Source organism: Silurus aristotelis (genome assembly GCF_946808225.1).
Source record: "Silurus aristotelis genome assembly, chromosome: 13".
Lineage (NCBI taxonomy): Eukaryota > Metazoa > Chordata > Actinopteri > Siluriformes > Siluridae > Silurus > Silurus aristotelis.
Window position 1 is genome coordinate 11,591,120 of NC_139586.1, and position 17,112 is coordinate 11,608,231.

The window sequence follows — 17,112 nt, forward strand, 5'->3', positions numbered from 1 at the left end:
GAGGCGGAACCCGAAGTACAGCTCGCTCGGGTTTTAATGACGAGAGTATGGGAGAGATATACACACACGCACACACCCACTCACACACACGCACACGGCAGTCCTTGGGTTGAGAGAGTCCGAGGTGCGCTTGGGGAAAGGCGTAGCTGGTAAAGGATATTGGAGTCCGGAAGGAACGGAACACATAGAGTCCTGCATGAGACCATGAACACATAATAACAAACAAGGGAGTGATTGTGAGTGAGGAGCTTATGTAGAAGCCGGGTGGAGTGATGATGAGCCCCAGGTGAGCGTGATTAAGTCTGGAGTTCCCCCAGTTTATAAAAGTGTCTGAATGTGTAAAAGTAAATAAAGAAATCAAGCATTCATTGTTGCATAAATTGACATTTAACACTTGAGTTTAAACCTTTTTTCAACCATGTGTGTGTTTAAAGGAACGTGAGCAAATAATGGAGACTCACAACATCCTCCAGGGCACAAACAAAGATATAACAGAGTAGTTACAGCACTGTGAAGAGTTACTAATGAGAGGTTTTTTCAGTCTGAGCTACGATCACTGTAGGACTTTTACCATTTGCAGAGTCAAATTTGATGCTTCTGCTTCTTGTGTGTGTTTTAGGAGTGTGAACAGGAGCAGGAATATTCAACTGCAGGTTGAATATTAGGAGATGAAGAAGACAATGATAAACAAGGAGGAGCTACTGAAGGTAAGATTTCCGTCCTATAAAACTGCGACTGCTATTCTCTGTGTGTGTGTGTGTGTGTGTGTGTGTGTGTGTGTGTGTGTGTGTGTGTGTGTGTGTGTGTGTGGTTGTGTGTGTGTGTTTGTGTGTGTGTGTGTGTGTGTGTGTGTGTGTGTGTGTGTGTGTGTGTGTGTGTGTGTGTGTGTGTACATAATTAGTTTTCTCACATTTTGGTGACTTTTCTCTTTTTCCTCCCCATACAATTGAAGCAATTCTCATGAGTGAGCAGTCAGTTTATAAAAGTGTCTAAATGAGTGTAGAAGTAAATATAGATAATAAGCTTTAATTGTTGTCACTTCAGGTCTTAAAATAGCTTAAAATAGCCAGGGACTCCGCTGTATGGACATCTAGGGGAAGTTTATTCCACCACCTCGGTGCCAGAACAGAGAGCATTGCTGGAGGATCTCAGACAGTGTGGTGCAGTGCGAGATGTGATTAGGTCTCTGAGGTAAGATGGTGCTGGTCCATTTTTGGCCTTGTAGGCAAATCAAATCAAATCAAATTTTATTTGTCACATACAAACAGCGTACGACATGCAGTGAAATGCTTTTTACGACGGTCCGGCATGAGGGAATAGGATGGGGAGAAAAATAAAGCAAAGGAAAAAGAAGGCAGATAAACAAAGTATTAAACTATATAAAATTTAAGAATATATAAAGATATATGAGATTAAAAAAGGTGTATATACAAAATATGCTTATGGTAGTAAACAGTAAATCAGTAAACAATTTAAGGTGGTTTATGCGATTGTCCTTGAAGAGACCGTGTGTGGTATGGTGTGGTATAAAATATAAAGTGCACTGTGCTGTGCGAATCCAGAGCTAAAGTGACAGTCCAAGTTTAAAGTGTCGTAGTGCAAAAGAAAAATATGTGCAGAGAAAAAGTGTGATTATGGAGAGAGTGGGCAAGTTTTTAGATCCTGGGTGTTTCCTGGTTTAAACTCCGGATGGCCTGCAGGAAGAAGCTCTTCCTCATTCTCAAAGAACAAAGAAAAGAGTCCATTGTTGGGATGACTGAGGTCCTTCACAATCTTCCTGGCCCTGGTCCTGCACCGCGTGCTGTAGATGTCCTGCAGGTTAGGGAGCTCAGTGTGGATGGTACAGACGCTGCCTGTCTTTCTTCACCAGGGTGTTGGTGTGACAGGACCAAGACAGGTCCTGTGTGATGTAAACACCTAGGTAACGGAAACTGTCCACTCTTTCCACTGGGGTCCTGTTGATGTTTAGCGGTTGGTATGACCACTCCTGCTTCGTGCTGAAGTCCACTATCAACTCCTTAGTCTTGCTGATGTTCAGGAGAAGGTTGTTCTCCTGGCACCATCTCTCCAGGTTTTTAACCTCCTGTTGGTAGGCCGTCTCGTCGTTGTTGGAGATCAGGCCCACCACAACAGTGTCATCAGCAAACTTGATGATGGTGGTGGAGTTGGAAGTGGCCACACTGGAGTCCCAGGACCTCCAACTTAGAGGTGAGTGTGGAGGGAATTATGGTGTTGAATGCTGAACTGTACAAACAGCATCTTTGTATAATTCCCATTTCTGTGGTTCAGGTGGCTAATCGTAGGGTGCAGGAGATAAGCAATAGCATCCTCAGTAGCGGTTCTGACGGTACACAAACTGTAATGGGTCCAGTGTGTCTGGTAGTGATGCAGTGATGAAGTCTCTGACCAGTCTCTCAAAGCACTTCATCACTCCTGAGGTCAAGGCTACAGGGTGATAGTCGTTGAGGCAGGCGGGCTGGGGTTTCTTCGGGACAGGAACAATGGTGAACTGTTTGAAACATGAGGGGACAACAGACTGTTCCACAAGCATCATAAGCATCAGTGTTTTTAACTGGAAGCCAGTGGAGGGAGTGCAGCAGTGGGGTGGTGTGGGAGAACTTGGGCAGATTGAACATAAGTCGTGCAGCTGCGTTTTGGATCATTTGCAGTGGATGAATAGCGTTCAGTGGAAGACCTGCCAGCAAAGAGTTGCAGTAGTCGAGTCTTGGAATGATAAGAGACTGAACAAGCACCTGGGCAGCCTGTGTGGACAGAAATGGTTAAATCCTTCGGATGTTGTAGAAAAGAAATCGACAGGAACAAGCCCCATTAGCGACATATGGGAGGAAGGACAGTTCATTGTCCATAGTAACCCCAAGGTTACGAGCAGTGTCTGGGAGAGCAGAGAGTCATGAAGAGTTATTCGGAGATCTTGAGCTGGAGATGAATGACCTGAGATGACCAGCAGTTCTGTTTTGCTGGGGTTAAGTTTTAGTTGATGATCACTCATCCATGAACATGTCTGTCAAGCATGCCGATATCCGAGTGGAAGCTATGGTATCTGATGGAGGGAAAGAAAGGATTAGTTGAGTGTCATCTGCATAGCAGTGGTAAGAAAACCCATGTGAGGATATGACATGACCAATTGAGTGGGTATAGAGGGAGAAAAGGAGGGGACCAAGTACCGAGCCTTGTGGGACACCAGTAATGCATCTGCACAGTGCAGATGTGAATCCCTCCATGTGACCTGGTATGAGCAACCTTCCCGGTAGGAAGCAAACCATTCCCATGGTGATTAGCGGATACCAAGGCTCTTGAGGGTAGACAAGAGAGTCTTGTTGTTGACTGTGTCAAATGCTGCTAAAAAGTCCAGGAAGATAAGTGCAGATGATAGCTTGGCTGATCGAGCAGCATGCAGTTTTTTAGAAACAGCCAAAAGGGCCATCTCTGTGGAATGTGCCGCTTTGAACACAGACTGGTTCGGATTATGGAGGTTGTTCTGTGAGAGACAGTTGGTTAATAACGGTGCATTCCAGAGATTTAGAAAGAAAGGAGAGAAGTGATACCGGTCTGTAGTTGTTAATGTCTAATGGGCCAGAGCAGGTTTCTTTAAGATGGGAATGACCCTTGCTTGCTTGAAGGTAGTTGGCACATAGCCAGATGTTAAAGACCAGTGTTGGGGGTAACGCGTTACAAGTAACGTGCGTTACGTAATAATATTACTTTTCTGGAGTAACGAGTAAAGTAGCACTTTACTTTATAAATTCACACATTAATATTTAAGTTACTTTTTTAAAAAAGTAATGTGAGTTACTTTTCAGTTAAATTATTTTGCATAAAAAAAATAAATACTTAATTAAAATGAACGTAGTCACATAGAATCGCGCACTCATACGTGCGAGCTGCAGGAACAGAAGCTGGTCAGAAGCGAAGATGGCAGGCCAGAGCATTACATTACTGTGATGGAAGTATTCTCATTATTTTGAAATAGTCGAGGAAAAGGAGAAAGGAATAATGGTTAAGTGTAGATTATGTGTTGGTGAAAAGCAAAAATACCACTTAAAAAAAAAAAAAAAAACATCTGCATGCAAAGCACAGCACATGTGTGTGTGGTGTGTGTGTGTGTGTGTGTGTGTGTGTGTGTGTGTGTGTGTGTGTGTGTGTGTGTGTGTATAAAATGTTGAATATATGCAACATTATGCAATGTCACATATATGGAAATAGAAAACTTTTGCCGACTTTCCACCACTGCAGCTCTATTGACTGCTCAGAATAAAAGTTTTCTGTGGGAGACACATGTACGATGCCATCGCAGCGGAGATAGAGAGCAAATTCACAGCTCATTTGCTCTTTGTGGGAAGATATACTGCCACGGTCACTGATAATAGCTCGAACTTTGTAAAAAGCGTTCAGAATGTTTCAAGCTGATGATGAAGCAGATAATGATGTAGACAAGGACAAGGTCATATTTAAGGAATTGCACGAAGTTTTACGTGATAACAGCGAAAAGTATGTTCTCCCTCCACATCACCGGTGTCCATCCCACACCCTTAACCTTAGATACATGAAGGATAGTTACATTCCTGACGGCGAAGGCAGTTTGCAAAGCAGTGACTGGAAAGTGCTCAGCCTTGTGGTCAAAATTTAGTCGATCATCTTATTGTTCTCTAAGAAGGTATTAAGCATTTTAAATGTTTAAGACATGTCTTTTGCCCTAATATAACTTATTTCTTAATGGCAATTATCTATATTACACCTGTTACACCTGTAAGGTATACAAGTAACGCAAAAGTAATGCAAAAGTAATATAACGCATTAGGAGGATGAAGCAGGTGTGGCAGGGGGGTTGATTAGAGAAGTTATCTCTTATTAGATTACAGAGTTGATTGTTGTGGAGCTTACAAGGATCTTGTGCAGAGGCCTTGAGCTTTTCCTTGTAGAAGGCAGTTTTAGTAGTATTCACATCCGAAGAAAATGTGGTCAGGAGTGCACGGTAAGATGCGAGGTCTACATAGAGTTGTGATTTTTTCCGCTTCCTTTCTGCTTATCTGAGCTCTCGTCAATTGCTGTGCAAAACTTCTGACAGCAAGGGTGTGGGACAAGAAGTCTTATTGGGTTTTGTAGTCAAGGGGCAAAGGAGGTCCTTGGTTAAGGAAAGAGATAAGAGGAAGGAGTCAGTAGCAACGTCCAAGGGTAGAGAGGAGAAGGAGTCAGGGCCAGGAAGAGATGAAAGAGTACAGGAAGCTACAGAGGAGAGAGAAATGGAGTGAAGGTTAGGACGGATAAGAGAGACATGTGAATAGTTTTTCGGTAGAATAGGAAGAGAGATTGAAAAGGAAACCAGGTGATAATCAGAGATTGGAAGTGGAGTTGCAGTCATGTCTGTAGCTGGGGTAGGGCAGGTAAATGTCAAGGAGAAGGTGTTCAGAAAAGTCAAGAGACAAGATGACTGGGGTTTGTCAGATTGGAGGTTGAAGTCACCAAGAACTGTCAGAGGGGTGCTGTCAGAAGGGAAAGTACTGAGGAGTGTGTCCATCTCTTCTAGGAAGTCTCCAAGGGGACCAGGAGGGCGGTAGATGACAATGATGAAGAGGTTGATTGGAGAGGAAACTGAAACTGCATGGAATTCAAAAGAAGACATGGTTAGATGAGACAAAGGAAGAGGTGTGAAACCATCTCTGTGATAACAGTAAACCCGTACCACCACCTCTACCGGTTTCTCTTGGTGAGTGAGAGAAAGCATAGGCAGAAGACAGAGCAGCTGGTGTTGCAGTGTTCTGTGGGGATATCCAGGTCTCAGTAAGTGCCAGAAAGTCAAAGGTGTAGTGGGAAGCTAAGGCTGTGATAAAGTCAGCTTTCCTTAAAGCAGACTGGCAATTCCAAAGCCCACCTACCACCATTGTTTGAGATTGAGACAACAGAGGAATGTAGGTGAGGATCCTGTGGATGGGAACGTCTGTGTCTGTAAGAGATGACTACAGAAATGGGTTTAAGGCACATGACTGATCTCCCAATTTGAGATCAATGTATTTTAAAAAGGAAAAGAAAAAATAGAAATTCTTAATAAACACTAAGCATTACTGACCTTAGGGGGGCTACCTAAACACCTTCAATATAAGTGAGTAAGCTCTGCCCACAATTCACACCTCAAGTGAGACTGAAACTACACTTGATTAATCACCTGACAAAGCTAATAAGCAAAGACCAACACTCTAGAATCAACTGAGTTGAACTCTCTTCACCTCCACTACAGTCTTACTGTACACTTCGTCCAGAATTACCCCTACACAATTTCTCTTTTTATCCACACCATGAGAGAACTGTTTAAACCCACCTCCAATGTTCCTGTCCTTACTCCCTTTCCACTTGGTCTCTTGAACACACATGCTTACCTTTCTCCTCTCCATCATATCAGCTACCTCTCTCCTTTTACCAGTCATAGTACCAACATTTAAAGTACCAACCCAAACCTTCACTCTCCTCCACTTCACCTTTTCCTGCCGTCTCTGTAGACGTCTTCCTCCTCTCCTTCTCCTTCTTTAGCCAACAGTAGCCCAATTTCCACCTGTTCCTTGTTTTCTTACTTGTGGTGGTCATTGGCAACCCGGGCCTCGACCGATCTGGTATAAAATTCTGATTCCTGATCCGCATTTTTGATTTGGTGAATGTCTTACGCTGGATGCCCCCCCATATATTTTTTCTCTTGAGAGTGGATTTAATTATATAATTGTTATATTTACAAAAAAAAAGGAAGAAAACAAAGCATCTATAGAATCTGAATGTCTTTAAATAACTCAATGATGAAAGTGTCTAATTAGTTTCTGTTAAACTGAATTAAGGATCAGAATCTGATGAAGATAAAAATACACAAAGGCAAATGTTTATCAGAATGTTTATTTTCTCTCTTATTTTCCCCTCGCTGTTGCTATCTCTGTTGTTCTTGTCATACTCTTGCTGTCTGTATTACCTATTTTCTCTGTTTCTTTTGATATCTCTTTGTCTGTATGTTGGCAGCTGTGGTTGATAAAATGATTCAATTAAAATACATTAAAATGTACCTAATACATTATAAACTATACAGTTAAAAACTAAGCATTTTAATATAAAATTCTGCAAGCACTTTTAAACTGCTCCACTTTACAGACTATTATAGATAAAGTGTACACAGATTAGGAATGTAAATACTGAAACACAAAAGTAGATATGCCTTAAAAGAAAGTAATGAAAGACTTCAACAATAATTTGCCTTGAAGAATTTATTAACCACAAACTAGCAAACATACATCTGTCATTTCTTAAAATAAATTCGTAATGTGTACTACTGTCTTTACTGTATACACAATACAATAAAGAGAATGCAACAGATTAATGATCATATTAGAACTGGAAGAGGAAAGATGGAGGAAAAGAGGGTATGAAAGAAAAAAAAGACCTTCCTCTTAAAACAGTTAGTATCAATTAAGAGGTCTCTATAAGTAAAAAATATTTGTTAACATGCTTTAAGAAAATACTGCATTTCTTCAGTATATAATAACACAAATAAACCAATATATACAAACAATTGGTTAAAATTGAGGTACAGGAATGCTTTAACAATATCATCTAAAACATATACTTGCCTCTTAATCTGAAATAACTGGGCATAAAAGCTGAAACTGTCTTTCCAGTTCAGTGTGTCACATGTCAGAAATCTGCCTGACATCATTTCATATTCCGACATCATTGCACTCATGATCTGAAAGTTCCTAAATCAATGTCAGGATTCTTGGGTTGACGGGAAGACGGGCGGTGTTTGTCTTCTCAACTTTTTGTGCCCTTCTCCCTGAAATGTATTATTCAAATTTTGTTAACATTAATGTATTAAGTAATGTTAACTGATGAGGCCTTGTTGCAAAGTATCAATCTAATAAAAAAGTTTAATACTCTACAACAAGGCATCATTAGTTGTACTTGAACAAACTATGAACATTAATTGTATTACAATTGTAGTTAATTAAATATGCAATTGTTCATTGTTCAATTTAGTTCACAGTGCATTAACTAATGTTAACTGATACATTTTGAAATGCATTATTACATTTAGAATATGATTAAGATTTATAAAATGCTATAAAAGTATAATTGATTGGAATGGGCGCTATGGAGCCTGCAACAGAGTAGGGCGCCTCTTGTTAGGCTCTGGCTAAGCAATAATATCTTATCTGCTAAAACCTTTTGTTCAGTGACTAATCAATACGCATCAATAACTTGGTGACAAGTTCAGTACTTTTCTGTTGTTGTTATTAGCTATGGCTGCAAGCTTGAGAAAATAAAATTTCACTGGATCATCCAGCACTAAACCGAAATCCTTATCGAACACTCGTATAGAATTCCCGCTCTTAAAAAGCAAGGAGGAAAACTGCACACCAATGTTTCTAAGTCACACTAGAATCAGGACTGTGTCGAGCTCCTGCACCATGCCCGGTCTCGAGCTCCTCTTCGCTTTAATGTGGGGCAAATAGCTATATTTCTCGACTACATTTAGAGCATGGCCAAGGCTCTTGTGGCATTTACAGAGGTAAAAAAAAACTTCTACGAGAACGGGATGGTGTACGCTTCAGCATTTTGTATTTTGTGCGATTATGCATCACCTATAAGGGCGAGGACAAGATATTCACAGATCCGGATTACTTCTCGCACAGAAGCCAGATCTTAACTGTTAAACCTCATTGTTCTCAGTTAAATTCCTGAAGAATGTTTATACTCCTTAACATTGTCACCTGAATAGTAATAGCAGTGCTGGTTGGAATAACTTAAAGTTTGTGTAATGTTAATGTTTCAGTTTTAATTTTGATAGTGTGTAATTAATGATTTATAACCGTATTGCGGATCATGTTAACTAGTTTATGTTTATACCTGTTTATGTAACTTACATGTTTTAAGTTCAAATGATAGTTCAGTTAGAGCCTGGTCTTTGGCTTAATAGAAACCCAAATAAGCACAATGTGTGGATATGTTTGTGTGGGTTGGGTTAGTCATCTGGTTAAAATGGGTGATAGAGGTAGGGCTCACACTAGTTTTTGGTTTGGGGTCTTTTTTTGTGTGGTTCCATTCTACTTTCTGGGAATTTGGAGCTTTACATTTACTAGTAACTCTTCATGACAAAAATGGGTGTTTTTTACTAGACAGGATAATGGATCTTTTATTAATTGTATTAGTTATTTAGTTGAATTTTATTAGAATGTTAAATCTCTTTTGCCATCCTGTGAAAAGGAAAAAAGTCCTTGTTCATTTGCAACACCTCAAAGCAAATGTTGCATTTCTTCAAGAGACTCATTTGCACACCTGTGACCAGTTTAAATTAAGGGAGGTGGATCGGACAATTGCATCACTGCGATTCATAAAAACCTACCATTTGTAGCAACAACTGTATGCTGCTGGCCGGGCAAGTATACGGGCTCCCACTTATTCTGGCCAATGTTTACACACCCAATTGGGATTGTTTTTTTTATTAACTTCCTATCCTGGATCCCAAATATGGCAACCCACCACCTTATCGTAGGTGGTAATATAACTTGCGTTTTTTCCAGCGTTTTAGATCGAAGTTCCCCTAGAAAAATGCCTACCTCCAAATCAGCAAAAGTTATAAAAAGTTTCTTTGAGGCTTATGGATTAGCAGACGTTTTGAGTTTCCAAAATCCTACTACAAGAAAATACGCATTTTATTCTCCAGTACACAATACTTTTTCACGCATAGATTATTAATTTTTTTAGATAAAAAGATTTTTTTCCCCTTGTAACAGATTCTGATAATAAAGCCATAGTGATATCAGACCACTCCCCACTGACTTTGTCAATCCATATCCCCGGTGCTGCAGCTATCTATCGACCTTGAAGATTTATTTCCTCACTTCTTTCAGATGAAAAAGTTTGTGGGTTTTATAAGATCAGCGATAGAGTTTATTTTAAACGCCAACCAAACACCAGGAATGTCGTCCTTAACAATCTGGGAATCCATAAAGGCATATCTAAGGGGGCAGATTATTTTATTTTTGCAAAACAAAATAAGGAGACCACAGAACAACTTGCAAATCTAGCAGATATAATAAAGGAATTGGATTTAGTATGCAGTGTGTCACCTACATAAATTATACTTAAACAACGCCAATTATTAAAAGCAGAATATAATTTAATCCCGACAAGACAAGCACAGTATTTGGTTTTTAAATCACGCTCCTCATTTTATTAGCACAGGGGGAAAAAAAAATCTAAACTTTTGGCCAATCTGTTGTGGCAACGATCGACTAAACGTGTCAGAGATCACGGGACACGATGCAAGGTCAGATTATTCTGTCAGAACGCGAGTGATTGAGGACCCAAATGCAGGATGTGACAGGGTAAAGAGAAAACAGGCTTTATGGGGCACAGGCAAACAACAGAGCCAGCAGAAAGGGTAATGGGGCAAAGGCAAAAACAAAGTCCAATAAACAGTGTCTAAACACAGGCAGCAGGGTAAGGCAGGGAAGACAGAACCAAAGCCAAAAAACGACCTAAAAATCCAAAGCCGGCAAACAGAACAATATACAAAACACAAACCAAAAACCAGTCCAGGGTTCAAAACCAGAGCAGAGCAGAACAGGGGTCAGGATCAGGTTCAGGAACAGGAGCAGGTATCCAGAGCAGACAGAGTGGCAAGAATCATCACAGGGGCTAGGGAGCCAGTAAGATCATTTGGGCCAGAGCTAAAGTCTTGTTTTTTCTTTAAATACCGGGAGGCGTGAAAAAAACGGCCAGATGGCCACCGACCGTCAGCAGATGCTCCTACATCTGCTGACACTTTAACATTAGAGGCCTTTTTTTTTTTTTAAATGTATGTATTCCTACAATGTAGATATGGAATCTCAATTGTATGAGTCTATATTCGATACAGAAATAGTCTTAGCAATTAAAAGTATAAACTTCCTTTCGGCTTCTCCCGAAAAGGGGTCGCCACAGCGGATCATCCCATGTTTGAGTTGGCACATGTTTTTACGCTGGATGCCCTTCCTAACGCAACCCTCCCCATTTATCTGGGCTTGGGACCGGCACTGAGAGTGGCTGGGTTTGGTTCCCTGACCGGGGATCGAACCCGGGCCGCAGCGGTGAGAGTGGCGTAGCAATTAGTAGTATGAAATCCGGTAAATCACCTGAAACAGATGAATGTCCTTTAGAATTTTTTAAAAACTTTTAAAGCTCCACTGTTGGCATCAGTTTTCCAAGAAAGTTTTTCCTCTGGGTCGTTACTTCCAACTATGCCCCAAGCACTCATCTCCTTAATCTTAAAGAAGAAAAAGAACCCTTTTGACTGCAGTTCATATCATCCAATTTCGTGCAAAGATACGAAGATTTTAGCAAAAAGCCTTGTGTTAAATTACCTGACCAAACAGGCTTCATAAATAACAGATATTCTTTTTTTAATACTAGGTGCCTGTTGAATGTTTTATATATCTTATCTCTATCTGACACTGAAAACAATTATTTGCCGTGATGCTGAACAAGCGTTTGATCAAGTGAACTGTGATTTTCTTTTCTACACTCTCAGTAAATTTGGTTTTGGCCCTAAATTTATATCACGGATAAAATTGCTATACTCATCCCCACTGGCTGCCGTTTGGACAAATAATAACCTACAAACAATAACCTCTTTCTTTGAGATTCAGCGTGGTACGAGACAGGCGTGCCCTCTGTCACCCCTTCTTTTCGCTATGGCTATTGAACCATTGGCTATCGCATTAAGGAAAAATACCAATATTATTAAAAGGCATCTCTGATGGGTGTGTGGAACACAAAGTTTCCCTCTATGCTGATGACATGCTTTGTATATCTGATCCTTTTCATAATCTACCAAAACTTGTTATGCCAGAAAACTCTTGAAAGATACACAAGGTTCATCTACAAAAAAGCTAAATGATAGCAATTAAAAACAATATAGCACAGTTTCCTGTTTCAACCCCCTTTAAGATTAGTATCAGAAAATTCAATATCTGGGGATCTGGGTAACACATAACTATGCGGATCTGTACGAGGTTAACTATCAGCTTTTACTTTGCAAAATAAAATTAGATGTTGAATGATGGGATCTGCTACCTCCTACCCGATTAGTGCTGTATATAAGTTATTTAATACAAGTAATTCTGCCACATAAGATGTACTTAAATGTAAATAGGAAAATTATATACAAAAACAAATTTCAGATAAACTATGGCAAATGATAATACATAGGATTCACTAGTCTTCAGCTTGCCTCAAACACACAGTGGTTCAATTTGAACTTGTACACTGGCTTCACTTGTCTAGGGTAAAACTATCCAAGTTCAGAGAGGACTTTGAACCCACGTGTCCGATTTAAGGAGGAACCAGCTACGTTATTGAACATGTTCTGGACATGCCCGAAGTTATATAATTGTTGGAGTTTTATCTTTGATACCTTGTGAAAAATATGCCAAATGCCATTAGAACAATCCTCATTCATTGCACTTTTTGGTGTTGACTCAACTAGTGCTTGCCTGAACAACACCCAGGCCAATACTATAGCCTTTAGCTCCCTTCTCACTAGGAGAATAACTTTCTTTCGGCTTCTCCTGCTAGGGGTTGCCACAGCGAATCCTCCGCATGTTTGATTTGGCACATGTTTTTACGCTGGATGCCCTTCCTAACACAACCCTACCCATTTATCCGAGCTTGGGACCGGCACTAAGAGTGACTGGGGTTGGTTCCTGATTTTGTTTAAGTGGAAGGGGCCATTGTCACCAGTGGGTGATCACTAGAAAAGATTTGCTATTCCATAAAGGAATCAGCTCAAGAATTTTATGATGTCTGGTAATCCTTCTTGAACCACTTTGTGAATAAAGATGCCAATAAACTGGATTTTTAATGAGTGATTTCTTTTTCAGGTTTTATTTCCCTCTACTGATTAGATGTTCTCTTATGAGCTTGGGAGAGGGAAATGGGTAGGGAGGGGGGAAGGAGAAAGAAAAATATATTAAAAAGAAGTGTGCCATGCATGTGTGTGTGTTTTTGTTTAAAATTTCCAGTAAAAAAAGACTTTGATTTAAAAAAAAAAAAGTATAATTGTTCATTTATGCTAGCATAGTTAACTAATGTTTCCAAACAAAGTCTTATTGTAAAGTGAATTAATAATTATTAATAATTATTTAAAGTTTTAACTTACAGTATTTTTTTTTTTATTGGTAAAAAGGCAAACTGACAAGTCCCCTAACCGCCAAGCCACTGCATCAGCTATCTTTGATTTGTTTCAGTTCAATAAAGTGAAAAAGTTAAATAAAATGTATCCAAAAAGACCTACCTGTGCAAAAACTCCAGAGCTGATGCCATTTCTAATAGGTAATGAATGTTAAAGCAATAATATCTTCCAAACATCATGCAGAAAGCAGTGATTAAGGAGGTGATGTCAAGCACAATGTTCCAATCCACACACCACATAAACCTATGTGACCTAAAAAGAAAAGAAAAAACATTTAAATAAAATTGTAAAAATATATTACAGATTAAAAAATAATAATAATAATAATAATAATAAAACAGATAGGCTAAAAGAAAGGATAGCAAAATAATATTAACTTACCACACACAACAATGGTGGGAGTCGAATAAACGCGGTCCATCTCTACTTCCTCTGACAGGCATGTGTCCTTCACATAGCAGAACATTGCATCTTCTTTCTCGTTAAAGTAAGACAGCAAAAGCAGCAACATCTCTTTCTTTCACATCCTCAGAGCAACCAATTAGCTCTCTCTTTATCACTTAATACTCTGTCACTGCTTGAAAGAACAGTTTTGTTGTTTTTATTCATACCAACAGTATTTAAGTAGTTCAAGAGTCGTTTTCCCTTCACTTCCAGATTCAATGTGAATGGTTCTTGAGGACCAATTCCAATTAGTTCCTTGAAGTGAACTGCCAGGCCAAGTTCATGGATCCAAAGTGCCCACTCTTCCAGAAGGCCTTTAATATTTTTTCCCTGGTTGACTTGTTTACGCTGTGTGTAGAAAGTCAACTTCACGTTCAACTTCCTGTAGATTTACAGCAGTTTGCTGAGACATCGTCTTCAGGTTGTCTTTTTTTTCCCTGCTGGCTTTCAGGGGTCTCTCCAAGGGACAGGAATATTATATCCCAGTTAATGCACCTATAAGTATCCTGGGTTGCTGCTCTCTGCTCTGGAGGTATTTACTGTGTTTCAAACTCAATGCTTTCGTTTTCTTATTTTAGGGGTTGTAGATCGCATCAAATTTTTAATCCTAAATTGCAACTGCTTTATTAAAGAGTGGTTCCCTGGCCAACCATATCTCCCTAAATAGATTTAGTATATTTTGACACCATATTTTTTTATACTTCAGTATAATACCTTTTACTTTGGAAAGAACCTTTTTCCATCATCTCGGTCAAAACAATCTGGACCATCTCTCTTCTTGGACTTGGTCGTTTTCCTCTCTCCAATAACTGCCTCAGTTCCTCTGGGGACTTCTCCCATGGTATCAGAAAGATATCGACCCAGTCAACAAAATGGCTCTGGGAGCTGCTGGAAGAGAATGATTGTGAACTTCTGGGTGAAAAAGATTGCAAGGTTGTGGGAGGTCCTGGTGAGAAACCAACAGATGAGCTGCTGGTTTCAAGAGTCTGGCCTGCAAAAAACACACACAAAAAGGAATTATCGATAAAACAATGTGAATGTTTTTATATTGATTTTGTTTTATGAAATGTTTTAGGCATGCAATTTTGGACACTACCATTCTGTTCTGCAATACATAACTTACATCTGATCTTACAAAATTAAGTCTGTCTGCGGTTGCACGAAGAAAAAAAAAAAAAAAGAAAAAACTAGAAAAACAGAGAGACTAAATCCAGAAGAACTGGCATACTATCCAAGACACTTGAAGAAAACCACCTGCAAAGCTACAGTACTTTTATTTATTTTTTTAACTATTATTTAAATTGAATCAATATTTGGTGTGATGTGTCTAGTAGTTTGCTGCAAAAACGACTAGTTATCATTTTTAATCATACAAAAATTATTTTTCCAATTCTCTACTCGGGGGACACCATTATTTAGCATGAAAGAAACAATTTTACGATTTGAGCGTTCATTATAAAACCCACAACCTAAGACGACAAAATATGCCCTCGATCACAAACAGGTGTCTGTATGGTCAATAATTTCAAGGTCTAAGAAAATAAACTTTTCTCTTGCCACTGCAGAACTCCATGTGCTGGTTGTGTTCTCTGATTATTGAATTGCTATTACCATTGATGTGCACTAGGTGGTATATACATGTTAATGGATGTAAAGAGGTGTCGTAGAAAAGACTCACGTGCTAAAAGTATGGAGATACTAAGATACAGCTTGTGTTTTGTCTGCTTAATTTTGCTAATCCAGTCTAATGCTGATTGGACTAGGCAGAACTAATCATATGAAATTCAATTTATAAATTAAATCAACGTCGGAATGTAAATTTTATCTGAAAAAATCATTACCGTTACATATAAAATGGCATTGAGACATTATGAATAATATTAAATGGAAAAACAACAACAGGAACCTTTTAGTTTTTAATTTACAATTCAATATAACAAATGGCAGAGTGATGAACAGCAAGGTCATGAAACAAATGACAACTATTTGGAAGAATATAAATGTATTCTATTTATTATTGTATAATATATTTTATGTGCATAAAATGTATGCACTTCACAACTAGCTCATATGTAACTCATACACTTTTTTACACTCTAAAAACTGATCATTTGTTATTGCCTATTCATTTCAGACGTCTAACGGTTTTTTTTTTTAAACATTCATATTAATATAATTTTACTATACTTATTTTTATCTTCAAAGATCAAGTGCATTCGTAAAATGTAATACTTTTGTTAGTTGAACACTGCCATTTTGTAATTAGAATAGAAGAGGACGCTCGCTATCATCCATAGTGTGCTTATCAGAGGTGATCTCAGATCTCTGTGCCTCTGTGACGTGTTGGATGTATCTTAGTGACAGAGGACGCGGCGCGGCAGACCATTGCTGGACTTCGTGCGGTTCAGGTGCTTAACAGCGATTAAGAGAGAAAATGAAGTTGCTGGAAACATTTGGTGCTGGTATAGCGGATCTTCCACTACGCCCTCTGCTGTTTACGGGAGTAACTGCAGCCTCGGCATGTATTTTCTGCTATTTGATTAAACGGGGCGATGGAAAGAAACCAACAGCGGACCCACAGGACAAAACTCCACCCGAAGCAGGTACAACTATCTCTCAGTTCTGGTGTAGCAACCCATGTAGAGCTGATTTTACTTCTCTCTTTTCAAACTAATCATCTGAGTAGAAATGAGTTATTCAGTCCTGCAGATACTAAGGGGCTTTAGTCAGATTTTAAAAATGCACCGATGTATATACATGGGCGTAAATTTTATTTAACAGTAGGGGGGGACAATAAATATAAAATTTCTTATGAGCGAGTTTTGAAAGGGACACAAATAATGCAGTCAAATTGTACTTATAAAGATATGTCCCAACAGTGAAAAACTTTGCTTTTATCATTATTATTGTAGCATGAAGACTGCGCCATTATGGTTATTTTCAAAGTTTTTCTCAGGTTCAATGACAAAACAAAACAAGGAATTGAAAAAAGGTTTAAAATTTTATTTAAAATTAATTAAGACACTTAAGAACAGAATAGATTGATTTTTTGATTGAAATTGATTATACAAAAAATACACTGGGGTCAGTTCGGATGTAGCACAGTGCTCATTTAGTAAATGCACAAATAAACAATATGCTAATTGTGTGTTAATATTAAGTTAATTGTTCTAAAGGCATTTTTTGCGTTTTTTTTTTTTTACTTACACAATTATTTGGGTATACATACATATAATTTTCACAATAGAGAGTGCGATATTTTTGAAATATTAGAATATCATTAAAAAGTTTATTTATTTAGTAATTCAATACAAAAAGTGAAACTTGTATATTATATAGATTCATCACACACAGACTGGTGTATTTCAGGTGTTTATTTCTTTTAATTTTGATGATTATGAATGACAGCTAATGAAAACCCAAAATTAGAATATTGTGAAAAAGGT

General features: G+C 38.7%; 1 protein-coding gene across 1 annotated transcript in view; it reads left to right on the plus strand.

The window, feature by feature from the left end:
• The window catches only part of LOC310736188 (uncharacterized protein), a gene marked incomplete at its 3' end in the record, with an annotated part of 73,199 nt that overhangs the window by 34,208 nt on the left and 21,879 nt on the right, over nt 1-17,112 (plus strand). The window lies entirely within an intron of this gene.